We start from the raw sequence: 27,685 nt of genomic DNA, 5'->3' as shown, positions 1-27,685 counted from the left end.
TTTACATGGGCTTTTGCGGAGCAAAAGTTTTAAGTTTTAATGAAGTCGAATTTATGGTTTTCCTTTTCCCTCCCTTTTTTCATGCTTTTGGTGTCAAGTGTAAGAAATTTCTGCCTATCCCTAGATCCCAAAGATTATTACGTATGTTTTCATTTTCTAAAAGCTTTATAAACTTACATTTTACATGTAAGTCTATGATTAATTTTGACTTAATTTTTGTAAAAGACATGAGGTTTTAGTTGAGGTTTAATTTGTTGTCTATGAATGTCCAATTGCTCCAGTACCATTTGTTGAAAAGGCCATCCTTCCTTTAGTGAATTGCTTTTGGTTCTTTGCCAAAATCAATTGGGCATATTTGTGTGGTGCTCTTTTCTGTTCCATTGATCTATGTGTCTATCCCTTTGTCAATACCATGCTCTCTTGGTTATGTAGCTATATATAGCAAGCCTTAATATGTGATAGTGACTCCGCCCACTTTTTCCTTCTTTGTCAAGGTCGTTTTAGCTATCCTGGGGCTTGTGCCTTTCCATATAAATTTTAGAACAAGCTTGTCTATGTATAATAGAAACCCTAGCTGGGATTTTTATATAAATTACACTAAACTGACAGATTAATTTGGGGAGAATTGACATCTTTACTATGTCAAGTCTTCCAGTTCATGAACACTGCATGCCTCTCCATTTATTTAGGTCTTCCCTGATTTCTTTTACCAGGATTTTGTAATTTTCAGCATACAGATCCTATATGTGTTTTGTTACATGTATACCTAAATATTTTAATTTCTTTGCAGTGATTGTAAATGGTATTGTCCTTTTCATTTAGGTTTCTATATGCTTATTGTAGTATTATTATTATTATAGGATTGATCTTGGTGTGTGTTGATCTTGTATACCGTGACCTTGCTGAACTTATTAGTTCTAGGTGTTCTTTTATAGATTCTTTGAAATTTTACATATAGACTATCATGTCATCTGCAAAAAGAGACAATTTTATCTCTTCCTTTCCAACCTAAATGCCTTTTACTTTATTTTCTTGCTTCATTTCAGTAGCTAGAACTTCCAATACTATGTTGAATAAGAGTGGTAAGAAAGAACATCCTTGCCTTATTCTTTATCTTAGAAGGCAAGCGTTCTATCTCTCGTCCGGATATTAATTGTAGGTTTTTTGGTAGATGCTCTTTATCAAGCTGAGGTAATTTCCCTCTATTCCTAACTTGCTGAAATTTTTATATCATTAATATGTTTTGAATTTTGTTAAATGTTTTTTTCTGCGCTAATTGAGATGATCATATGCATTTTCTTATTTAGCTTGTTGATATGGTAGATTACATTGATTAATTTTTGAATGTTGAATCAGACTTGCATACCTGGAATATATCCAACTTGGTCATGGTGCATAATTCTTTTTATATATAGTTAGATTCAACTTGCTAATAAGTTGTCGAAGATATTTGCATCTCAGTTCAGAAGCGATATCGGTCTATCGGTTTATATCGGTCTTCAATCATATTTTTTTTAAGTTCTATTCTGCTACCTGTAAATTTTCTGTTTTATAACTACTTATTTATTTTTGTCTTTCCTCTTCCACGCTTCAGGATTTCTTAAATGTCTAGTAATTCTTAATTTTCCATTCATTAAATTATGGGTATCAGGAAGCCAATAAGAAGTTCCATGTAAGTAGGTGGGGCTCCTCTACCTCACTTTACAATGTACAGGCAGAGAGCGAGTCATCAGTACACAAAATATTATTAAAAACTTCCCCAAGGACAGAAGGCTATTGAAAAACTCAAAAACAAAGCAGAGCAGAGATGCTCGCCCTAGACTACACACATGGAGATCTGCTTGCTGACTAGAAGGAAGATGATAGCAGCAGCAAAAACCCTGAGAGGTATAAGCTACTAGTGAAATGGAAAGGACAGGTGAGAAGTGGTAATGAACACAGAGGATTATTTCAAGTTCTATATTTGGAATTGTCCAATTATTCTACCTCTTTCCTTGTTGTCTTCTGGGGTTTTTGGTTTTATTGACAGATAAGGTCTTTTCTAAGTAAGTTGAAAATATGATTGGCAGAAGTTAGGGCCACTATCTTAGTACCAGGGCTCAAGAAAAAAAATCTTGCTTCATTACAGATTTTGTAGATATCGAGATATTAAATGATTGTCTCCTAGATCAGTGGTCCTTAACCTTTTAGGCACCAGGGACCGGTTTTGTGAAAGACAGTTCTTCCACGGACGGAGTGATGGTTCAGGCGGTAATGTGAGCGATGGGGAACAGGAGATGAAGCTTCGTTCACTCGCTGGCCCACCGGCCACTTACCTCCTCCTATGCGGCCCAGTTGTCAACAGGCTGCAGACCAGTACAGGTCCATGGCCCGGGGGGTTGGGGACCCCTGTCCTAGATTATACACTCATGTTTTCAGGTTGTTATTCTGAATCAAAATCTAGTAGAATATGTTATAAAATTTATTTTAGGAAATATGAATCTACCCCAGTGCTTGAAGAGAATGGTAGAATTTTTATCCAGTTTTTCCCTTTATAGAAAGAGTAAGAAACATCCCTCTGATTTTGAAAACACGAACCAGTTGGTAAACTCTTCCACTTCCTCATCTATAAAGAACATGATTCTTAAAACTTTAGCTTTAATCTCAGATATGAAGTCCCCGCCTTCCATTCTCACCTTTGTGGATCTAGTTCCGTAAGGCTGGGTACTGCCTGGGATAGACAGCTAGGGCAAGCCAAGCTTCAGCCAAAGGTAGAAGGGGAACTCAGGTGAGGAATGTAATGAAACTTGAAAAAAGCCAGCAACGAGGTTATCAAGCACCAAAAACCGCATCCCTCAGGTAGGTTCACAGGGCAGGCAGGAGACAAAGATGCAATACCTTTTTTTAGATGAAAAGTTTCTCTACGGCCAAGCAAAATCCTGTAATGGCTTTGGGTATGTTTCAAAGAGCAGTGCTCTCGGAGATTAGAAGGGGGTCCCGAGATGTCATCACTATCATTGCTGACAGATAATCTGATTGAGTACTTCCAATGGCAGGGAAGTCAGTACAGTAGGAGATTGCTCATACTGCCAGAAAATACGTCTTCCATAAATAGTTCAACACATATAACTCCCTAAAATAAAAGTGGCTGTGTGCCTTGGTTTGCCCAGAGCAATTCTAGGTCATACCTACCATCCCGATATGACTATTAAGTGTGTACTACCCTTTCATTCTCAAAAGTCTCCTAGTCACCTACCTACAATTGCTATATTTTAGTTCTAGTTTTGTCCCTGAAACTACAAGAGGTTCTCCATATATGAGGATGATCAGTACCCAAGAAAGAAGACCACTTAGAGGAAATCCACTTAAAGTGGAAACCAAAATCTCATGGTGAAAAGTGAAAAAAGTGTTTTGATTGGGCCAGCACTTTGAAAGTGAAACTTAAAAGTATAGAAAAAAGTGTATTTATCTTATACCTCTAATAAAATTTAGCTGAGAATTGTATCTATAAGCTAGAATTAGTTTTTCTCAAGAGGTTAAAAAAAAAATGTTTAGAGATACGAAATATTGATAGAATGATTATAACGTCATATCTTAACTTTTACAATATTACTATAATTTTTATAAACATATATACTCATTTTCAAGGGTTTCTCTTAATCCTTTATCATACTAATTATTCTTGTTTGAAGTACCAATAGAGCCATCTTTGCAAACTTATCTTCTTTACTCTTCATTTGGACAGCCATGTTTTTCAATGACTTTGAATGGAATCTAGTAGTTCTCCAAAATCACTTTCACCAACTCTATGAAATCCTGCCTGGTCTGCAAGATAATTTGCAGTTTCCCCATGCAGTAAATTTACATTGATTTCCATTGTATTGTTAACAATTTATCAACATCAGACGGTGTGGGAAAATAAAAATATTTTGATGTGATAGGTATGGTTATACATCCATATGGAGCAGTAAGGTGTTTTATATCTGTGCTTTTAAAATGGTGGGAACTTGATTAATTAAGATTCAGATGTGTGTTCTGTCTCTAACAAAAACAATAATATTAAATACCATTTTTGAACATTAACTATAAGGCTCTGTGTTAGGCAGTATGGATACAGAACTGAATATATATTCCTTGATATCAGCAAACAACTTAAAAAGCAAAAAAAATGAATTAAAAGACAAAGATCTAGATAAGCAAAATGCAGTGGGATCTACAGGTTAACCAGAAATGTCCTAGTGGGTGGGATATTTGTCAAATGAGGAGAGTTGGTCATGCAAAACTGTGGGTGGGGAAGGAAGCACCAGGCAGAGAGAGCAAACGACCTGTGTGAAGTTTTTCAAAGATGAAAATAGCAGGGCACTTTCTGAAAACTGTATTGAAATTTTTTCAAAAATGGACGGAGCATTGCATGCAAAGGAACAGTGCCAAGGAATGGCACTAGTGAGGGTGTCAAGACCAGACACTGATTGACCCAGTAAGTGCAACAGAATAAAACCAAGCTATTGTGGCTGAAATTCAACTGAGAAGAATTGCATTGAAAATAATTAAGAAGGAGCAGCCCACCCAATCAGTATCACCCAAATTACCAACCCTAAACTGAGACACTTTCTTAAAATCCTCTAACCCAGTGTTTTTTCTTGGTATATATTATGCTGCTTTCATACCTGTAATATGTTGGCTTAACAAAAAAGAGCTTTTGTGGGTATAAATTCATGCAAAACAAGACAGATAGACAGATACAGATGGACAAAAATGGTAGACAGAAAGATAAACAGTCATTTTTTTGGCACACACAAGATTTCCAAATACTCCATTTTGTATTTCTTTATTTTCTAACGCCTGCAGAGTGCATTCATAGTCTTCGATTATTTCCAAATCTTTTTTAAAATAAATATTGAGAACCTACTAATTTCTATGAACTATGCTAGGTTGGGAATACTAAGATGAATATGATAAGCTCCCCTTTCTACTGAAAGCCTTTTTAAAAATTTTTATTGACATATAGTTGATATACAATGTTGTGTTAGTTTCAGATGTACAGCAAAGTGATTCAGTTATACATATATATATGTATATGTATTCTTGTTTGACATTCTCTTCCATTATAGGTTATTAAAAGTTATTGATTATAGTTTCCTGTGCTATATAGTAGGTCCTTATTGGTAATCTATTTTATATATATAGTAGTGTGTATATTTTAATCCCAAACTCCTAATTTATCTCTCCTTCCCTGCTTTGGTAACCATAAGTTTCTTTTCTATGTCTGTGGGTCTATTTCTGTTTTGTAAATAAGTTCATTTGTATCATTTTTTCACATTCCACATATAAACAATATCATATGATATTTGTCTTTCTCTGTCTGACTTACTTCACTCAGTAAGATAATCTCTAGGTCCATCCATGTTGCCGCAAATGGCATTATTTCAGTCTTTTTAATGGCTGAGTAATATTCCATTGTATATATGTACCATGTCTTCTTTATCCATTCATCTGTCGATGGACATTTAGGTTGTTTACATGTCTCGGCTATTGTAAATAGTGCTGCAGTGAACATTAGGGTACATGTATTGTTTTTCTGGATATATGACAGGACTGGGATTGCAGGATCATATGGTAGCTCTGTTTTTACTTTCTTGAGGAACCTCCATACTGTTCTCCATAGTGGCTATACCAGTTTACATTCCCACCAACAGCATAGGAGGGTTCCCTTTTCTCCACACCCTCTCCAGCATTTATTATTTGTAGACTTTTTAAAATTTTTATTTTATATTAGAGTATAGTTGATTAACAATGTGTTAGTTTCAGGTGTACACCAATTTCAGTTATACATAAACATGTGTCTATTCTTTTTCAAATTCTTTTCCCATTTAGGTTATTATAGAATACTGAGCAGAGTTCCCTGTGCTATACAGTAGGTCCTTGCTGGTTATCTATTTTAAATATAGCAGTGTGTACATGTCAATCCCAAACTCCCAGTCTATCTCTCCCTCTCATTCTTTCCCCCTGGTAACCATAAGTTTGTTCTCTAAGTCTGTGACTCTGTTTCTGTTTTGTAAATAAGTTGATTTATATCATTTTTTTTAGATTCTGCATGTAAGTGATATCATATGGAATTTGTCTTTCTCTTTCTGACTTACTTCACTTAATATGATAATCTCTAGTTGCATCCATGATGCTGCAAAAGGCATTATTTCATTCTTCTTTATGGCTGAGTAATATTCCATTGTATATATGGAGCACACCTTCTTTATCCATTCATCTGTCGATGGATATTTAGGTTGCTTCCATGTCTTGGCTATTGTAAACAGCACTGCAATGAACATTGGGGTGCATGTATCCTTTTGAACCATGTTTTTCTCTGGATGTATGCCCAGGAGTGGGATTGCTGGAATATATGGTAGCTGTATTTGTAGTTTTTTAATGAACCTCCATACTGTTCTCCATAGTGGCTGTACCAATTTACATTCCCACCAACAGTGTAGGAGGGTTCCCTCTTCTCCACACCCTCACCAGAATTTATTGTTTGTAGACTTTTTGATGATGGCCATTCTGCCCAGTGTGAGGTGATACCTCGTTGTGGTTTTGATTTGCATTTCTCTAATAATTAGCGATGTTGAGCATCTTTTCATGTGCCTCTTGACCATCTGTATGTCTTCTGTCCATTTTTTGATTGGGTTATTTGTTTTTTTGATATTGAACCACATGCACTGTTTGTAAATTTTGGAGACTAATCCCTTGTCAGTTGCATCATGTGCAAATATTTTCTCCCATTCTGTGGGTTGTCTTTTCGTTCTGTTTATGGTTTCATTTGCTGTGCAAAAGCTTTTAAGTTTAATTAGGTCCCGTTTATTTTTCTTTTTATTTCCATTACTCTAGGAGATGGCTCAAAAAAGATATTGCTGCAATTCATGTAAAACAGTGTTCTGCCTGTGTTTTCCTCTAAGAGTTTTATAGTGTCCAGTCTTACATTTATATATTTAATCCATTTTGAGTTTATTTTTGTGTATGGTATTAGGGAGTGTTCTAATTTCATTCTTTTACATGTAGCTATCCAGTTTTCCCAGCACCACTCAATTGAAGAGACTGTCTTTTCTCCAGGGTATATTCTTGCCTCCTTTGTCATAGATTAGGTGATCATATGTGCGTGGATTTATCTCTGGGCTTTCTGTCCTGTACCATTGATCTATATTTCTGTTTTTGTGCCAGTACCATACTGTCTTGACTACTGTAGCTTTGTAATATAGTATGAAGTCAGGCAGCCTGATTCCTCCAGCTCTGTTTTTCTTTCTCAAGATTACTTTGGCTATTCGGGGTCCTTTGTGTTTCCATACATATTGTGACATTTTTTGTTCTAATTCTGTGAAAAATGTCATTGGTAATTTGATAGGGGTTGCATTGAAACTGTAGATTGCTTTGGGAAGTATAGTCAATTTCACAGTATTGATTCTTCCAGTCCAAGGACATGGTATATCTCTCCATCCCCATTTGTGTCATCTTTGATTTCTTTCAGCAGTGTTTCATAGTTTTCTGAGTACAGGTCTTTTGTCTCCTTAGGTAGGTTTATTCCTAGGTATTTTATTCTTTTTGTTGCAGTGGTAAATTGGATTGTTTCTTTAATTTCTCTTTCTGATATATGACAGAAACTAACTTTCGTTGTTAGTGTATAGGAATGCAAGAGATTACTTTTTTCGATTTTTTTAATCAGTTATCTATTTTATACATATTAGTGTATATATGTCAATCCCAATCTCCCAATTCATCCCACAACCACCACCCACTTTGCCCCTTGGTGTCCATGTGTTTGTTCTCTACATCTGTGTCTGCAAGAGATTTCTGTGCATGAATTTTGTATCCTGCTACTTTACCATATTCATTGATTAGCTCTAGTAGTTTTCTGCTGGCATCTTTAGGGTTCTCTATGTATAGTATCATGTCATCTGCAAACAGTGACAGTTTTACTTCTTCTTTTCCAATCTGTATTCCTTTTATTTCTTTTTCTCCTCTGATTGCCGTGGCTATGACTTGCAAAACTATGTTGAATAATAATGGTGAGAGTGGACATCCTTGTGTTGTTCCTGATCTTCGAGGATATGCTTTCAGTTTTTCACCATTGAAAATGATGTTTGCTTTGCATTTGTTGTATATGGCCTTTATTATGGTGAGGTAGGTTCCCTCTGTGCCCACTTTCTGGAGCATTTTTATTATCATAAATGGGTGTTGAATTTTATCAAAAGCTTTTTCTGCATCTATTGAGATGATCATATGGGTTTTATTCTTTCATTTGTTAATATGGTGTATCACATTGATTTGCATATATTGAAGAATCCTTGCATACCTGGGATAAATCCCACTTGATCATGGTGTATGATCCTTTTAATGTGTTGCATTCTGTTTGCTAGTATTTTGTTGAGGATTTTTGCATCTATGTTCATCGGTGACATTGGTCTGTAGTTTTTTTGTGACATTTTTGTCTGGTTTGGGTATCAGGGTGATGGTGGCCTTGTAGAATGAGTTTGGGTATGTTTCTCCCTCTGCAATTTTTTGGACGAATTTAAGAAGGATAGGTGTTAACTCTTTTCTAAATGTTTGATAGAATTCGCCTGTGAAGCCATCTGGTCCTGGGCTTTTGTTTGTTGGAAGATTTTTAATTACAGTTTCAATTTCATTACTTGTGTTTGGTCTGTTCGTACTTTCTATTTCTTTCTGGTTCAGTCTTGGAATGTTATACCTTTCTAAGAATTTGTCCATTTCTTCCAGGTTGTCCATTTTATTGGCATAGAGTTGCTTGTAGTAATCTCTTATGATCCTTTGTATTTCTGTGGTGTGAGTTGTAATTTCTCCTTTATCATTTCTAATTTTATTGGTTTGAATCCTCTCCCTTTTTTTCTTGATGAGTCTGGCTAAAGGCTTATCTATTTTGTTTATCATATCAAGGAAGCAACCTTTAGTTTTATTGATCTTTATTGTTTTCTTCATTTCTATTTCATTCATTTCTGCTCTGATCTTTATGATTTCTTTCCTTCTACTAACTTTGGGGGTTTTTTGTTCTTCTTTCTCTAGTTGCCTTAGGTATAAGGTTAGATTGTTTATTTGAAATTTTTCTTGTTTCTTGAGGTGAGATTGAATTGCTCTAAACGTCCCTCTTAGAATTGCTTTTGCTGCATTCCATAGGTCCTGGGTCGTCATGTTTTCATTGTCATTTGTTTCTATGTATTTCTTGATTTCCTCTTTGATTTCTTCAGTGATCACTTGGTTATTTAGTAATGTATTGTTTAGCCTCCATGTGTTTGTGTTTTTTTACAGGTTTTTTTTCCTGTAATTAATTTCTAATCTCATAATGTTGTGGTTGGAAAAGATGCGTGATATGATTTCAATTTTCATAAATTTACCAAGACTTGATTTGTGACCCAAGATGTGATCTACCCTGGAGAATGTTTCATGCACACTTTCAGGTGGAATGTCCTATAAATATCACTTAAGTCTATCTGGTCTATTGTGTCTTTTAAAGCTTGTGTTTCCTTATTAACTTTCTGTCTGGATGATCTGTCCACTGGTGTAAGTGAGCTGTTAAAGTCCCCCACTATTATTGTGTTACTGTCAATTTCCCCTTTTATGGCTGTTAGCATTTGCCTTATGCATTGAGGTGCTCCTATGTTGGGTGCAAAAATATTTATAATTGTTATGTCTTCTTCTTGGATTGATCCCTTGATCATTATGTAGTGTCCTTCCTTACCTCTTGACTATTTTAAAGTCTATTTTATCTGAAATGAGTATTGCTACTCCAGCTTTCTTGTGATTTCCATTTGCACGTAATATCTTTTGCCATCCCCTCACTTTCAGTCTGTATGTGTCCCTAGATCTGAAGTCGGTCTCTTGTAGACAGCATATATATGGGTCTTGTTTTTGTATCCATTCAGCCAGTCACTGTCTTTTGGTTGGCACATTTAATCCATTTACATTCAAAGTGATTATCGATATGTATGTTCCTATTATCATTTTCTTAATTGATTTGGGTTTGTTTGTGTGGGTCTTTCTCTTCTCTTGTGTTTCCCACTTAGAGATGTTCCTTTACCATTTGTTGTACAGCTGGTTTGGTGGTGCTGAATTCTCGTAGCTTTTGCTTGTCTGTAAGGCTTTTGATTTCTCCATCGAATCTGAATGAGATCCTTGCTGGGTCGAATAATCTTGGTTGTAGGTTTTTCCCTTTTATCACTTGAAATATATCCTGCCACTCCCTTCTGGCCTGCAGGGTTTCTGCTGAAAAATCCACTGATAACATACAAGGGAATCCCCATAAGGTTATTTGTTGCTTTGCCCTTGCTGCTTTTAATAGTTTTTCTTTGAATTTAATTTTTGTTAGGTTGATTAATATGTGTTTCAGTGTGTTTCTCCTTGGGTTTATCCTATATGGGACTCTCTGCACTTCCTGCACTTGGGTGGCTATTTCCTTTTCCATGTTAGGGAAGTTTTCTGCTACAATCTTTTCAAATATTTTCTCACACCTTTCTGTTTCTCTTTTTCTTCTGGTACCCCTATAACTCGAATGTTGGTGCATTTATTGTTGTCCCAGAGGTCTGTAAGACTGTCCCCATTGCTTTTCATTGTTTTTTCTTTATTCTTCTCCTCTGCAGTTATTTTCACCTTTCTCTCTTCCAGCTCACTTATTCGTTCTTCTGCTATTGAGTCCTTCTAGTGTATTTTTCATTTCAGTTATTCTGTTGTTCATCACTGTTTGTTTGTTCTTTAGTTTTTCTAGGCCCTTGTTAACTATTTCTTATATTTTCTCAATCCATGCCTCCATTCTGTTTCTGAGATTTTGGATCATCTTTACTATAATTACTCTGAATTCTTTTTCAGGTAGGTTGCCTATTTCCTCTTCATTTATTTGATCTTGTAGGATTTTACCTTACTCCTTCATCTGTAACGTATTTTTTTGTCATCTCATTTTTTTTTGATGGGTGGGGCTGTGTTCCTGTCTTGTTGGTTGTTTGGCCTGAGGCATCCAGCACTGAAGTTTGCAGGCAGTTGGGTGCAGCTGGGCCTTGGTGCTGAGATGACCTCTGGGAGAACTCACACTGATGAATATTCCCTGGGGTCTGAGGTTATTTGTTAGTCCAGCAGTTTGGACTTGGCACTCCCACGACAGGAGCTCAGGCCCAGGCTGTGAACTAAGACCCTGCAAGCCATGTGGTACAGCACAAAAAAAGAGCATAACAAAGAATAAAAAAATAAAATTAGAAAAACTCAAAATGAAAATGAAACAACAAAGCCAAACAAACAGAACCACAACAGCAAAAAAAAAAAAGAAAGCCAGAAAAGGCCTTGGTGGAGCAGTGCGGGGGGGGGTGGGCCTTAGGTTCAGGATCCACATGGCCAGAGGGGGCCCCCAAGGGCAGAGGTTCAGGCCTGGGACCCCCAGCAGGCTCACCAGGGCCTAAGCAGGCAGGGGAGACGCTGGCCGCATTCCCCTCTGATCTCCCACCAATCCCAGGAAGGTCTCTCCCCATCCCTGTTGATCCCCCCACTGTGAGTGGGCCCCTCCGAGCATGGGAACCCCTCCCTTCCCCAAGCTAGTCCCATCCCACCTCCTCTCCACCACATCCTACCCAAAGGCTGTGGGACTGTATATTTCTTGCTTCTGGTGTCTGCCCTCTGGTGGGAGAGACTGGTCTAGAGGCTTGTGCAGGCTTCCTGGTGCGAGGGGCTGGTGCCTGCCCGCTGGTGGGTGGAGTTGGGTCTTGGCCCTCTGTTGGGCAGGGCCATTGCAGGAGCATGTCTAGAGGTGTCTGTGAGCTCAGGAAGTCTTTAGGGAGCCTGTCTGTTGATAGGTAGGACTTGTTCCCATCCTGTTGTTTGTTTGGCCTGAGGCGTCCCAGCACTGGAGCCTACAGGCTGTTGAGTGGATCCAGGTCTTGGTGCTAATGTCCCAAGCAAGATGTCTGTCAGCCTTCAGATGAGTACTCGCAGATATGTTCACCACCAACTTTTATGTCCCGAGAGAGCAACAGCCGCCTCCCACCTTCCCAGGAGACCCTCCAAGACCAGCAAGTAGATCTGGCCCAGGCTCCTGTGAAGTCACTGCTCTTGCCCTGGGTCATGGTGTGCACAAGACTTTGAGTGCATCCTCCAAGAGTGGAGTCTCTGTTTCCCCCAGTCCTGTGGAGCTCCTGTGATCAAGACCCACTGGCCTTCAAAGCCAAATGCTCTAACATGGGGCTTAGAACTCTCACATGGGAGAACTTCTGCAATATAATTATTCTCCAGTTTGTGGGTCACCCACCCAGAGGGTGTGGGATTTTATTATATCGTGAGTGCACCCCTCCTACCATCTCATTGTGGTTTCTTCTTTGTCTTTGGATGTAGATTATCTTTTTTGGTAGGTTCCAGTATTTTTTATTGATGGTTGTTCAGCAGTTAGTTGTGATTTTGGTGTTCTTATGGGAGGAGGTGAGCTCAAGGTCTTCTATTCCACCATCTTGTCTTCTCCCTTTGACTATCCAATTCTAATCTCCAACCAAGATGGGCTCAAACCCACCTTTTTAATGTGAAATTATTCTGGCAAGTTATTCTGGCTAAAGTTCTCGTATAGCAGGGCTACAGTTAGCCAAGAACATAAGACTTTTCAAATATGACCTTGAATATGACTGATTATAAAATATTATATGAAAGAAACCCTTGTAAATCATAACTTTGACTTGTCCTGTCTTTTGAGAAAATGAGAAAACGCCTTTTTTCATTGTAAAGTTATGTAAATCTCTGAAAATAACCACCTTGTGTAATTAAGTGTCTTAGGTCAAATTCCCTTGAAGCATACTCTGTGACAGGGATTTAAATAAGCATGATAAATTGAGGGAGTGCTCTTGAGGAAATGTCCTATAAGGGAGGGAGTGAAGCATAAGGGAGGGAGTGAAGCAGGATAGAGAAGGAGTAAGAACTGGGCAAGGATGTGGAATATAAATTGTACCACAAAATTGTATTCCCGAGAGGAAGGGGCTTATCAGCCATCAGCTATGGCCCTTCCTTGGGATGGAGGCTGATACTTAAGAACCCATCAAATGGGGGTCCTTCAAGATGGCAGAGGAGTAAGATGTGGAGATCACCTTCCTCCCCACAAATACATCTACATGTGGAACAACTCCTACAGAACACCTACTGAACTCTGGCAGAAGACCTCAGACTTGCTAAAAGGTAAGAAAATCCCCACGTACGTGGGTAGGGCAAAGAGAAAGGGAAAAACAGAGACAAAAGAATAGGGATGGGACCAGCACCTCTGGGAGGGAGCTGTGAAGGAGGAAATGTTTCCACAGACTAGGAAGCCCCTTCACTGGCGGAGACAGTGGGTTGGGGCAGGGGGAAGCTTCAGAGAGATGGAGGAGAGTACAGCAACAGAGGTGCAGAGGTCAAAGTAGAGAGGTTCCCACACAGAGGATCAGTGCCAAACAGCACTCACCATCCTGAGAGGCTTGTCTGCTCACCTGCCAGGGCAGGTGGGGAATGGGAGCTGAGGCTCGGGCTTCAGAGGTCAGACCCCTGGGAGAGGACTGGGGTTGGCTGCGTGGAGACAGCCTGAAGGGGACTATTGCACCACAACTAGCTGGGAGGGAGTCAGGGAAAAAGTCTACACCTGCCAAAGAGGCAAGGGACCATAGTTTCAGGGTGTTCGAGGAGAGGGGATTCCTTCCCCACGTGCCCACAGAAGGCAGAGCACTGCCTAAGCAAGCTCCAGAGAGGGATGTGAGCCGCAGCTATCAGCTTGGATCCCAGAGACAGGCATGAAACGCTAATGCTGCTGCCACCAGGAATCCTGTGTGCAAGCACGGGTCACTACCCACACCCCATCTGGGAGCCTGTGCAACACGCCACTACCAGGGTCCTGAGATCAAGGGACAACATCCCTGGGAGAACACACAGCATGCCTCAGGTTGTTGCAATGTCACACAAGCCTCTGCCACCACAGGCTCACTCCTCATTCCAATTATGACTACTGTACCCCTCCCTCTCCCCAGCCTGAGAGAGCAAGAGAGCCCTAATCAACCACTGCTTTAACCCTCTCTTGTCTGGGCAGGCAACAGATGCCTGAAGGCGACCTACACGCACAGATGGGGCCAAAACCAAAGCTGAACCCCAGGAGCTGTGCGAACAAAGAACAGAAAGGGAAATCTCTCCATGCAGCCTTAGGAGCAGGGGATTAAATCCCCAGAATCAACCTGATGAATGCTGCATCTGTAGAATACCTGAATAGACAACGAATGGTCCCAAAATTGAGGCGGTGGACTTTGTAGACTTGGGGTTTGCTGTCTGCAACTGATTCATTTCTGATTTTTATGTTTATCTTAGTTTAGTTTTTAGTGCTTGTTCATTGGTGGATTTTTTCATTGGTTTGGTTCTCTTTTTTTTAATTTTATTATTTTTTCTTCCTCCTTTTCATCTGAGCCATGTGGCTAACAGGGTCTTGGTGCTCCGGCCGGGTGTCAGGCCTGAGCCTCCGAGGTGGGAATGCCTAGTCCAGGACACTGGACCACCAGAGACCTCCTGGTCCCAGGTGATATCAATCGGTGAGAGCTCTCCCAGAGATCTCGGTCTCAATGCTAAGACCCAATTCCACTCAACGACCAGCAAGCTCCAGTGCTGGATGCCCCATGCCAAACAACTAGCAAGACAGGAACACAACCCCCACCCATTAAGTTCACAGACATCCCAAAATACACCACCGGACATGGCCCTGTCCACCAGAAAGACAAGATCCAGCCCCACCCACCAGAACACAGGCACCAGTCCCTTCCACCAGGAAGCCTACACAAGCCACTGAAACATCACGCATGGGGGGCAGACACCAAAAATGACGAGAACTACAAACCTGCAGCCTGAGAAAAGGGGACCCGAAACACAGTAAGTTAAACAAAATGAGAAGACAGAGAAATATGCAGCAGATGAAGGAACAAAGTAAAACCCACCAGACCAAACAAATGAGGAAAATAGGCAGTAATGATAGTAAAGATGATCCAACATCTTGGAAATAGAATGGAGAAAATACAAGAAACGTTTAACAAGGACCTAGAAGAACTAAAGAGCAAACAAACAGTGATGAACAACACAATAAGTGAAATTAAAAATTCTCTAGAAGGAATCAATAGCAGAATAAGGATGAGTGACCTGGAAGATAAAAGAGTGGAAATAACTGCCACAGAGCAGAATAAAGAAAACAGAATGAAGAGAATTGAGGACAGAGACCTCTGTTGTCTCAGAGAATGCTGGGACAACATTAAACACACCAACATTTGAAAACTAGGGGTCCCAGAAGAGAAAAAAAAAGGTCTCAGAAAATATTTGAAGAGATTATAGTTGAAAACTTCCCTAATATGGGAAGGGAAATGGTCAATCAACTCCAGAAAGTTCAGAGAGTCCCATACAGGATAAATCCAAGGAGGAACATGCCAAGACACATATTAATCAAACTATCAAAAATTAAATACAAAGAAAGAATAGGAAAAGCAGCAAGGGAAAAGCAACAAATAAAATACAAGGGAATCCCCATAAGGTTAACAGCTGATCCTTCAGCAGAAATTCTGCAAGACACAAGGGAGTGGCAGGACATATTTAAAGTGACAAAAGGGAAAAAACTACAACCAAGATTACTCTACCCAGCAAGGATCTCATTCAGATTTGACAGAGAAAACAAAAGTTAAGAGAATTCAGTACCTCCAAAGCAGCTTTACAACAAATGCTAAAGGAACTTCTCTAGGCAGGAAACACAAGAGAAGGAAAAGACCTACAAAAACAAATCAAAAACAATTAAGAAAATGATAATAGGAACATTCATATCGATAATCACCTTGAATGTAAATGGATTAAATGCTCCAAAGAAATGACACAGACTGGCTGAGTGGATCCAAAAATAAGACCCATATATCTTCTGTCTACAAGAGACCCACTTCAGACCTAGAGACACATACAGACTGAAAGTGAGGAGATGGAAAAAGATATTCCATGCAAATGGAAATCAAATGCTGAAGTAGCAATTCTCATATCAGAACAAATAGACTTTAAAATAAAGACGGTTACAAGAGACACAGAAGGACACTGAGTAAGGATCAAGGGATCAATCCAAGAAGACATGACAATTATAAATATTTATGCACTCAACATAGGAGCACCTCAATACATAAGGCAAATGCTGACAGCCATAAAAGGGGAAATCAACAGTGACACGATAATAGGGGACACTAACACCCAACTTTCACCAAGGGACAGCTCATCCAAAATGAAAATAAATAAGGAAACACAAGCTTTAAATGACATATTAGACATAATGAACTTTATAGGACATTCCATCCAAAAACAGAATACACTTTCTTCTCAAGTGCTCATGGAACATTCTCCAGGAGAGATCATATCTTGGATCACAAATCAAGCCTCGGTAAATTTAAGAAAATTGAAATCGGATCAAGTGTCTTTTCCAACCACAACACTATGAGACTACATATCAATTACAGGAAAGAAACTGTATAACATATGGAGGCTAAACAATATGCTACTAAACACATGGAGGCTAAACAATATGCTACTAAATAACCAAGAGATCACAGAAGAACTCAAAGGGGAAATCAAAAAACACCTAGAAACAAATGACAATGAAAACACGATGACCCAAAACTGATGGGATGCAGCAAAAGCAGTTCTAAGAGGGAAGTTTACAGCAATACAATCCTACCTCAAGGAACAAGAAAAATCTCAAACCTAACATTACACCTAAAGCAGTTAGAGAAAGAAGAACCAAAAAAACCCAAAGTTAGTTAGCAGAAGGAAAGAAATTATAATGATCAGATCAGAAATAAATGAAAAAGAAATGAAAGAAACAATAGCAAAGATCAATAACACTAAAAGCTGGTTCTTTGACAAGAAAAACAAAATTGATAAACCATTAGCCAGAATCATCAAGAAAAAAAGGGAGAAGACTCAAATCAATAGAACTAGAAATGAAAAAGGAGAAGTAACAACTGACACTGCAGAAATACAAAGGATCATGAGAGATTACTACAAGCAACTCTATGCCAATAAAATGGACAACTGGAAGAATTGGACAAATTCTTAGAAAAATACAACCTTCCAAGACTGAACCAGGAAGAAATAGAAAATACGAACAGACCAATCACAAGCACTGAAATTGAAACTGTGATTAAAAATCTTCCAACAAACAAAAGCCCAGGACCAGATGGCTTCACAGGCGAATTCTATCAAACATTTAGAGAAGAGCAAACACCTATCCTTCTCAGCCTCTTCCAAAATATAGCAGAGGGAGAAACACTCCCAAACTCATTCTAAAAGGCCACCAGCACCCTGATATCAAAACCACACAAAGATGTCACAGGGAGAGAAAACTACAGGCCCATATCACTGATGAACATAGATGCAAAAATCCTCAACAAAATACTAGCAAACAGAATCCAGCAGCATATTAAAAGGATCATACACCATGATCAAGTGGGGTTTATCCTAGGAATGCAAAGATTCTTCAATATATGCAAATCAATCAATGTGATACACCATATTAACAAATTGAAGGAGAAAAAACATATGATCATCTCAATAGATGCAGAAAAAGCTTTCGACACAATTCAACACCCATTTATGATAAAAACTCTCCAGAAAGTAGGCATAGAGGGAACCTACCTCAACATAATAAAGGCCATATATGACAAACCAACAGCCAACATTGTTCTCAATGGTGAAAAACTGAAACCATTTCCTCAAAAATCAGGAACAAGCAAGGATGCCCACTCTCACCACTATTATTCAACATAGTTTTGGAAGTCTTGCCACGGCAATCAGAGAAGGAAAAGAAATAAAAGGAATCCAAATCGGAAAAGAAGAAGGAAAACTGTCACTTTTTGCAGATGACATGATACTATACGTAGAGAATCCTAAAGATGCTAACAGAAAACTACTAGAGCTCATCAATGAATTTGGTAAAGTAGCAGGATACAAAATTAATGCACAGAAATCTCTGGCATTCCTATACACTAAGGATGAAAAATCTGAAAGAGAAATTCAGGAAACACTCCCATTTTCCATTTCAACAAAAAGAATGAAATACCTAGGAATAAGCCTACCTAAGGAGACAAAAGACCTGTATGCAAAAAACTATAAGACACTGATGAAAGAAACTAAAGATGATACAAACAGATGGAGAGATATACCATATTCTTGGATTGAAGAAACAACATTGTGAAAATGACTCTACTACCCAAAGCAATCTACAGAGTCAATGCAATCCTTTTCAAACTACCAATGGCATTTTTCACAGAACTAGAACAAAAAATTTCACAATTTGTATGGAAACAAAAAAGACCCTGAATAACCAAAGCAATCTTGAGAAGGAAAAACGGAGCTGGAAGAATCAGGCTCCCAGTAATCAAGACAGTATGGTACTGGCACAAAAACAGAAATATAGATCAATGGAACAGGATAGAAAGCCCAGAGATAAACCCACGCACATATGGTCACCTTATCTTTGATAAAGGAGGCAAGAATATACAATGGAGAAAAGACAGCCTCTTCAATAAGTGGTGCTGGGAAAACTGGACAGCTACATGTAAAAGAATGAAATTAGAACACTTCCTAACACCATACACAAAAATAAACTCAATATGGATTAAAGATCTAAATGTAAGGCCAGACACTATAAAACTCTTAGAGGAAAACAAAGGCAGAACACCCTATGACATAAATCACAGCAAAATCCTTTTTGACCCACCTCCTAGAGAAATGGAAATAAAAATAAACAAGTGGGACCTAATGAAACTTAAAAGCTTTTGCACAGCAATGGAAACCATAAACAAGACGAAAAAACAACCCTCAGAATGGGAGAAAATATTTGCAAATGAAGCAACTGACAAAGGATTAATCTCCAAAATATACAAGCAGCTCATGCAACGCAATACCAAAAATCAAACAACCCAATCAAAAATGGGCAGAAGACCTAAATAGACGTTTCTCCAAAGAAGATATACAGATTACCAACAAACACATGAAAGGATGCTCAACGTCACTAATCCTTAGAGAAATGCAAGTCATAACCACAATGAGGTATCACATCACACTGGTCAGAATGGCCATCATCAAAAAAATCTACAAACAATAAATGCTGGAGAGGGTGTGGAAAAAAGGGAACCCTCTTGCCCTGTTGATGAGAATGTAAACTGATACAGCGACTATGGAGAACAGTATGGAGGTTCCTTAAAAACTAAAAATATAACTACCATATGACCCAGCAATCCCACTACTGAGCATATACCCTGAGAAAACCATAATTCAAAAAGAGACATGTACCACAATGTTCATTGCAGCTCTATTTACAATAGCCTTGACATGGAAGCAATCTAAGTGTCCTTCAACAGATGAATGGATAAAGAAGATGTGGCACACATATACCACGGAATATTACTCAGCCATAAAAAGAAACGAAACTGAGTTATTTGTAATGAGGTGGATGGACCTAGAGTGTGTCATACAGAGTGAAGTAAGTCAGAATGAGAAAAACAAATACCATATGCTACACATATATGGAATCTAAAAAAAAAATCGTTCTGATGGACCTAGGGGCAGGACAGGAATAAAGACGCAGACGTATAGATTGGACTTCAGGACACGGGGAGGCTAAAGGGTAAGCTGGGACGAAGTAAGAGAGTGGCATGGACATATATACACTACGAAACGTAAAATAGATAGCTAATGGGAAGCAGCCGCATAGCACAGGGAGATCAGCTCGGTGCTTTGTGTCCACCTAGAGGGGTGGAATAGGGAGGGTGGGAGGGAGGCTCAAGAGGGAGGGGTTATGGGGATATATGTATACCTATAGCAGATTCACTTTGTTATACAGCAGAAGCTAACACAACATTGTAAAGCAATTATACTCCAATGAAGATGTTAAAAAAAAAAGAACCCATGAAATAAAAGCAGTTTCTACAGTGTCAAAGGTCATCAGTGAGCTGTTACAGCCAACATTCACAGCAGCCTGCTAAAAAGACTGGGTAGGGCACCAAAACAATGTCTAACAGAAACCACCCCTTGGATTGCCCAAAGACACTTGTTTCTCACATTTCATTCAGTCTGTCTAGTACCCAATCCCAGCTGTTCCAGGATTCTATGGTCATAATTCCTAGGGAAATTTACAAGAGGGAATTTATGGGTCAAACTGTGGCATTTGGTGTTGCAGTTGGACCCTGATCATAATTGGTATTACTTTGTCCATCCTTCACCATCAGTTGTAGACTTCTCTCACTCCTAGCTCTTACTTCTGGTTCTCTACGTGGTTAACCTGATGGCATGACCCAGATGCTCACCACTAAGGGATCTCAGGCCCTTATAAGGCCGTAGTTGTACTTGCCCATCTACAGTTCAGCTGAGCATAGGTATGCCAAGAGATGCCTAAGTGAATTACCTTAATACCAAACGTCTTCTTCCCTGCCCCATTATGTAGCAGCGTCCGCATCCCTACCACTTACAATGATCAGAGACAATTACCCCTGCCAGTGTGGTAACTCCTTTCTGTGCCTACTGGTCTGCTCGCTCAGGGAGCTCAGAGAGATCATGCGACAGCCTTAACTTTAAATTGAGTGAGACTCTGTGTCCTCTGGTGGAAGTATCTCCCCATCTGCGAACTGGGACAATTGGACTGACAGTACAAAGTTGTGAGGATGGGAAGCACAAATTCCCCCATCAGATCTCTGGGAGTAGTGAAAAGCAGGCCCCTTTTACTTTTACCCTTTGATTCCCAGACTCATGTATTCTACCCACTTGGCACTTAGTACCACATAATAGTCACCCCCCACTTGAGCCTCAACATTCTGAAAGCCAGTGGAATTTAGATGTAGTGCTGGGAAGATTGGGAGGATGAGTGTCTTAGGCTGCTCCCTCTGAAACAGAGCCTGAGTAAAGGGTCTGAATGTAAGAGGCTTACTTGGGTGATGACTACAGGAAGCCCTCACAGAGGAGTGCGGAAATAAAACAGGGAAGAAAAGGAAAACAATACACATGCATTAATGAACAAGTTACTGCCCTTGGCAACTTTGAATCAATCCCAATAGCAGCCTTTGGAGAGATTGTGGAATACACCTCAGAGTTTTCCTCCTGAGGGGCTAGGAAGCTAGAGTATTTATTCTCCAATTCCCGTCCATAATTGGCTGAGGACTACTCTTCATTTTGCCCTCCGTGTGGGTTAGAGAGAGCCCTCAGATGCAGAGTTATAGAAGTTAGCAGTAAGACACTGCTGGTGAGTATGGGAATGGTGAATACCAAGGGCATATGGTAAAGACACCAACAGAATTTATTGCAGGTAGGTTTCCACCACGCAATGAAACAGGGGCTTTTAAGAGATGTTTAGCCTGAGTTACTTAAGGGGAAAGAAAGTGGCCTTTCTTATATACTGGATTTTGTGAATGAACATTTACACACATTACGATTGCATTCATAATTCACTTTGATATAAGAAAACCAGTTCAGAAGGTTGCTATGTATACCACCAGAGCCATGAGGAGAACAACTGGACTGCAGCTGAGAATTTGCAATATGGCTCCTAGTGGGCCTCATTTTCTCCCTTGGTAAAAAGGCAAGCACCTAATTCCAAGGAGTTTCGCTTCTGTAAAAAGCATTAAAGTTCTGGGGTAAGAGGAACTATAAAATGATACCACAAAAGTGACAGATCTCAATTTACTGGAAAAGAAGTACAAATGGCACATATCAGAACTGCATTAGCCAAGACCCTATAATTACAGATATTTAATAAAATTAATTTAATAGCCAGTAATCCAAAATTTTAAAAGCACAGGTGAGAATCAAATAAAATAGAATTAGAGTGGAGTGCATTTTAGACTTTTAAGGAAATTATGGACTAATGATTTCTGCAGCAATCTTATGACTAAACTACCCCAGACCTCATAAATACTCTGAACTGAGTCTGAAACTCTACAGCAAACCAGATACAGAATCTTCCATGTTTAAGGGTACAACAATAATTTTAATTTACTTACTTGAGAGGAACAAACACAAAGAGCTTCAACAAAGACAACAGTATGGTGGAGTAGAATGAGTATAAGGCTTTATAGTCAGAAGATCTGGGTTTTGGTCATATCTTCAGGAATTACATGACTAGGAAAACCTGAGGAAGTTTCTAAGCTTCACTGAGCCTATTTCCTGAAAGTAATAACCATGATACCTTTCTATACACAGTATTGCAGAGTTATATTAACTGAGATAATATATATAAAAGTACTTTGTAAGCCACGTATGTTCAACATGATCAACATCTTAGTTTATATTACAATGAGAAAAGTGCAGAGCAATTAACCAGATCCAACAAATAAAAATCCCATTCCATGCAATTAGAAAGCAAAGATGGATGCTATGCAGTAAAGGTAATTTTGTGTAGACTACCGGAAAAAGGAAATTTTGTTGAATCACTGTGGTAGTGACTTCTATTCCTTACATTTATCTGGTCCTCTCTTCTCCTGGACATATGAGGATGTACTTTCCCCTGCCCCTTTGGAACTGGACAGAGCTACGTGACTAGTTCTAAGATAACAGTCTGTTAGCAGAAGTGATGGCTGACCCTATTGAGCTAAAGCTTTAACTGCCAATGCAAAACCCTCCAGCACTCTCTTTCCCTACCAAGGGGACTGAGGAGGTCTCAGTTGAGATAGTGGAACCAAAAGATCCAAGCCACCTGGAAAATGAGTTGCCAATTGGAGGACCGTTGCCCTGGAAGTTCACCTGGACCCACAATAGGCTTTGCATGAGCAGGAAATAAACCTCTGTGACACTTTGAGTTTTTGTTTATTGATTTTTGTTACTGCAGCATAATTCAGCCTATCCTGACTAGAATAATCACTGAGATCTTTATCAGGGGCTTCTGTGTTTCTACATATGACACAACCACACAGCTCTGAAGATGTTGAACTTTAGGCATCTGAATCTATATATGAATACAATCATATATGCTATTAATCAAGAAAGGAAAGTTTTTGTATCAATATTATTCAAACCCTTCAATTCACTAACTTGAATTAGGCTGCATCTTCACAGTGCTAGAAAAATTGGTTGGTTTAGTAAATTCAGAAGAAAAAAAAAAGTTCCTTTCCCTGGACAGGAAATAAAAGCACTATCTAAACTTCCACAGACATGTTTACAGAGTCAGTAATGAATTTTTCCACTATCCCAAATTTATTTTATATTATTTATTAAATATGTAGTATAATGCACCTGGCTAATTGCAATGTGGTTTCCAAGACAAGAGGATGGAGATGATTTTGTTATCATTTATTTATGATCTCACATTCTTCTAAAAGGATTTGGGATACAAATGATGAATCATTCTCCAATTTCCTTAACTGGTCTTATTCCATAGCAAATCACATTACAATGAACCAATCACAAAAGACTTGCAATTAAGTATAATGGCATTGGATATGTCCATTTATAAATATTGTAAAATATGGATTATAAATCAGTAAAATGAGCACCCAGAAAGATGTCTCTACCGTTACCACAAAATCTCCATGACTTTGGGCAAATTATTTATGTTCTGTTACCACTTCTATATCTATAAAATTGGGAACGTGTTGGTCATTTCAAACATACCATACTGGGAAAGACAGGTAGTACTGGGGAAGGGGAACTTACATAGAGAATAAGAAAACATTCCAAAGGGCATTCAGCTCATTGGAAAAGAGACTTGCACAGTAAAATCAAAAAGAATATTTCATTTTAAATTGCAGTGCTTTATCAAGTGTATATTTGGTTTTTAATTTCTCTTTTATTTTTAAAGAACTGACTAGGAAAGAATAACTGTCATTTAGAGAGGAGAGGGGTCATGGGGTAGGTTTCTGAAAGGGACACTTTGTTTCCTACATGGCTTTGGATCTGCTCTTTTAAATACAAATCAGTATCCCTATCCTTTGAGATATGTGGTTTGGTGGTTTGGAGTTTTGTTTCTGATTCCCATTTATACTAAAGACTAATGTAGTGGTAAGTGTGGTACCTGGGCCAGTAGTAGCAACAGCATCTGGGGACTTTTTAGAAATGTACACTCAGCCCCACAGCATCTATTGAATCAAAAACTTGGGGTGGGGCAAGGCAATCTGCCATAACAAGTCCAGCCTGTGCTTCTGAGGCATGCTGAAGTTTGAGAAACATTGGACAAAAGGGCCTTTCCTTAGAAATCTGCAAAAGACACCCTGATCCATTAAATGTATACTAGCATTCAGAGATCAGATATAAATTGAGCACTTGTAAAACCTTTTCTTACATTGAGAATCTATATTTTCTGATTCTCTTAGATTAAGATCTGACACCCTAAATTTCAAAGTGGAGCCAGTTTTTATGTTTAAGTAATAAACCCTTGAAAATATGCAATTTATATTTGAAGTGCTGACACAATCTTAATGATAGCATTGCAAATGGCGACGCTATAATTAAGCTTCGATCTCCTTTGGAAAAGAAAAAGGGAGAGAGAACGTGAAGAAGGAGGTTACTGTTCAATGAACTGCTCTGTCATTTGCTGCAGTGATTCTTAATTGTGTCTCATTACAGCAAGATGATCATTACTCTACTTGTCTGTCTGATTTAGAGACCACTAAAAGTGTCTTGTAACTTGCAGCCGTCTCCTTTGCAACAGTCCTTTGCCTCTCACCCTCATTACTCAGAATCTGTCCAATTATTTGTCATTAAAGTAATAAAAAGGACTGCAGCAGAAAATGTGGGAGGTAACTGTTGGAGGTCTGCCCGGGGAGGAAGAAAAAATGCAAACTGTTTTCAAGGCACTGGGAAGGTGACATCGTTAATTAAGTGTTAGGGAATATGCAAATCAGTCCTACTCTCAAGAGACTGTAATAAAACTGAGAAAACATTATTATCACTGCAAGTAAGAGAAGGCAGTGTTACCCCATCTGGAAGACTGTCATTTTCTGGTGGAGACTCAAGCAAAGAGGGGAGGGGGCCGGGAAGGAGTGAAGAAGGTGGATTGTTCAGGACCATTGAGTGTGCTCAGGCTGTTAAGAGTTCAGAATTAAGGTGTCAACACGGAGGACCAGTGGATTACAACTTTTAATGAGGGATGTTTGTCTAATCACAGGATTTGCACACCCAATTTCCTCTGCAAAATGACTTACAACTCATCAGCAGGCAGTGTTTTTGTAGGTTAAAGGAAGGGGAGAGGAATTGAGGTGGAGGCTTACAGCTGGCATAGTAGGCATCTTGGGTGTTTTCTAAAGGCGGTAATGAAGCAAATCACTTGAAGGTATGTGGACACTTGTTTACTTATTAAAAATACACTGATCACCAGCAGAAGCCTCTGGGCCTTTGCTCAAGCTGAAACCTCTACCCGGCATGCCTTTTCTCCACTCCTCCTCCATCTTGTTACTCTGGCTAACTCATTTCTTACCTTTTGAAGTTCATAGTGTCAGTTCCTTGTGAAATCTATCCCATTTCCACCCCAGATAAGTACATGCCAAAGCAAGAACAGAGTGCCTGCTATGCCGACACAGCTTCGAGGCAGGTTCTCTTGCTCACTTATTCTATCCGGGTGGCAGATATTTATATAAAATCTTCTAACACGGAGATACGGGAGTGATAGTTTCCCAGGCGGACTTCCATTTGATCACAAGGAAATGAAAGTCTTTCTCAGCACCCTTTAGGAAAAATCATCTTGCATCCTGCATTAGTTAGCAACTGCTGCTTAACAAACCATCCCAAAACTTAGATGCTTAATTATTACTCAGGAGTCTATATGTCAGGTGGGCTTACTCATGAGCTTTCACCACCTGGACGTTGGGTAAGAGAGCTGCAGTTGGGTAGGCTGACTCCCTCACATATTTGGGTGTCTTTTGGCTCTAAGTTGGCCTAGAAAGGCCTTAGTCTGGAAAACTGGCATCTTCTTCATGGGGCTCTAATCCTCCAGTAGGTTAGTGTATACTCGTTTACAGGCTGGTGACAGGGTTCTGAGAGAGAGTGTAAGCATGCAACAGGTTGAGGCATAGGCTTGGAGTTGGTACACTCTCACTTTCGTCCATTTTATTAACCAAAGGATCATTGTAGAATCAAAGGGTGGGGAATTCACTTCACCACTTCATGGGAGGAGCTACAGTGTCACACTTCAAAGGGCTTGGCGACAGGCAGGATTGATGAATTGAGGTACTCAATTCTCATTTGTGGCCATGGCCGGAGCTGACGATCCTGTACTGTACAGATCATAGGGGGATCTTATTTATGCCAAGAACACTTCCTCTTAACCAGAGAATGAATTTCCTTGCTGCATTAATTTCCTGAGGCTGCTGTAACAAATTACCAGTAACCCAGTGGATTTATTCTCTCACAGTTCTGGAGGCTAGAAGTTCAAAATCTAGCAGGGTCATGCTCCCTCCAGGGTATCTTGGAAAGAATCCTGTCCTTGCCTCTTCTAGCTTCTCGTGGCTCCAGGCATTTCTTAACTTGTGACCACATCACTCCAATCTCTGTGTCCATGGTCACATTGCCTCCTCCCTTTCTGTCTCCTATAAGGACACTTGCCACTGGATCTGCAGCCCAAGCCTATAACCTATGATGATGGCCTCCTCTCAAGATCCTTAACTTAATTTGCAAAGACCACTTTTTCCAAATAAGGTGACATTTACAAGTTCTGAGAGTTAGGACATGGACATATCTTTTTCAGGGCCACCATTCAGTCCACTGCACTTGCCATCACCTTATTACTGTAGCTGACTCAGTTGTGAGACTAGAAATAGCCCTCATCCTCCCTCTATGTAGGTGGGAAAGCAGAAGCCTGGGGAAATGATGAATGGCAAGACTCTGCAAATGATAGTGACTTGGTTGCCCGTTCCATGTCCTCTCCCATTCCTGCCCTATTTCAGTCAGTGGTTTCAACTGGGAAATTATATGGGGTAACAGGCTTTTAGAGAACTGTATAGCAGTGTCCTGAGAACTGAACAAGTGTGGGCAGTGAGTTGCTGTGGAATTATTAAACCTGGTCACACATGCCTTAGTCCTCACTAACCCATGTGAATTCCTTTTTAGTTACCTACTATTATAAAACTAATCAACCCCACACTTAACATCTTAAATAATGTTATCTCTCATTATAATGGGATTTGACTACACAGGTCTTCTATTTCATTTGGTATCAGCTGGGGCACTAGGATATTGGAAAATCCAAATGGCCTAACTCATGTGGCTAGCAGTTGGTACTGGCCGCTGGCTGGAGCTTAGTTAGGGCTGTGGCTAGGGGCCATGGTTCTCCATTGTGTGGGCCTCTCCTTGTAACTGTTTGGGCTTCATTGCAGCATGCTGACTTGACTCCAAAGAGGATCATCTCAAGAGGAAGGAAGAAGAATCTGACATTTATTTTAAGGCATGGGCTTAGAAATATTAGACTATCAGTTTGACAGAATTCTATTCGTCAAAGTAGTCAAAGACCAACAAATATTTAAAGGAAAGAGAAACAAATTCCAATTCTTGATGGAAGTACCTCACGAACGGGTTACAGAAACTGGAGTGTTGACAACTATCTTTGGAGGCCAGTTACCACAGCCTTCCCTCCTCTATTCCACCAGCAGGGCTACCACTAGGGTTTCACGAGCATGTGTGGCTGAGTAGGTAAGTGAGGGTTGAAATCCTACTCATGCTCCACTTGCCAAACCACTTCCCTTGGCTAGAG

The sequence above is a fragment of the Globicephala melas genome, chromosome 6, assembly GCF_963455315.2.
Source record: "Globicephala melas chromosome 6, mGloMel1.2, whole genome shotgun sequence".
NCBI classification, from domain to species: domain Eukaryota; kingdom Metazoa; phylum Chordata; class Mammalia; order Artiodactyla; family Delphinidae; genus Globicephala; species Globicephala melas.
This window is presented reverse-complemented; position numbering follows the sequence as displayed.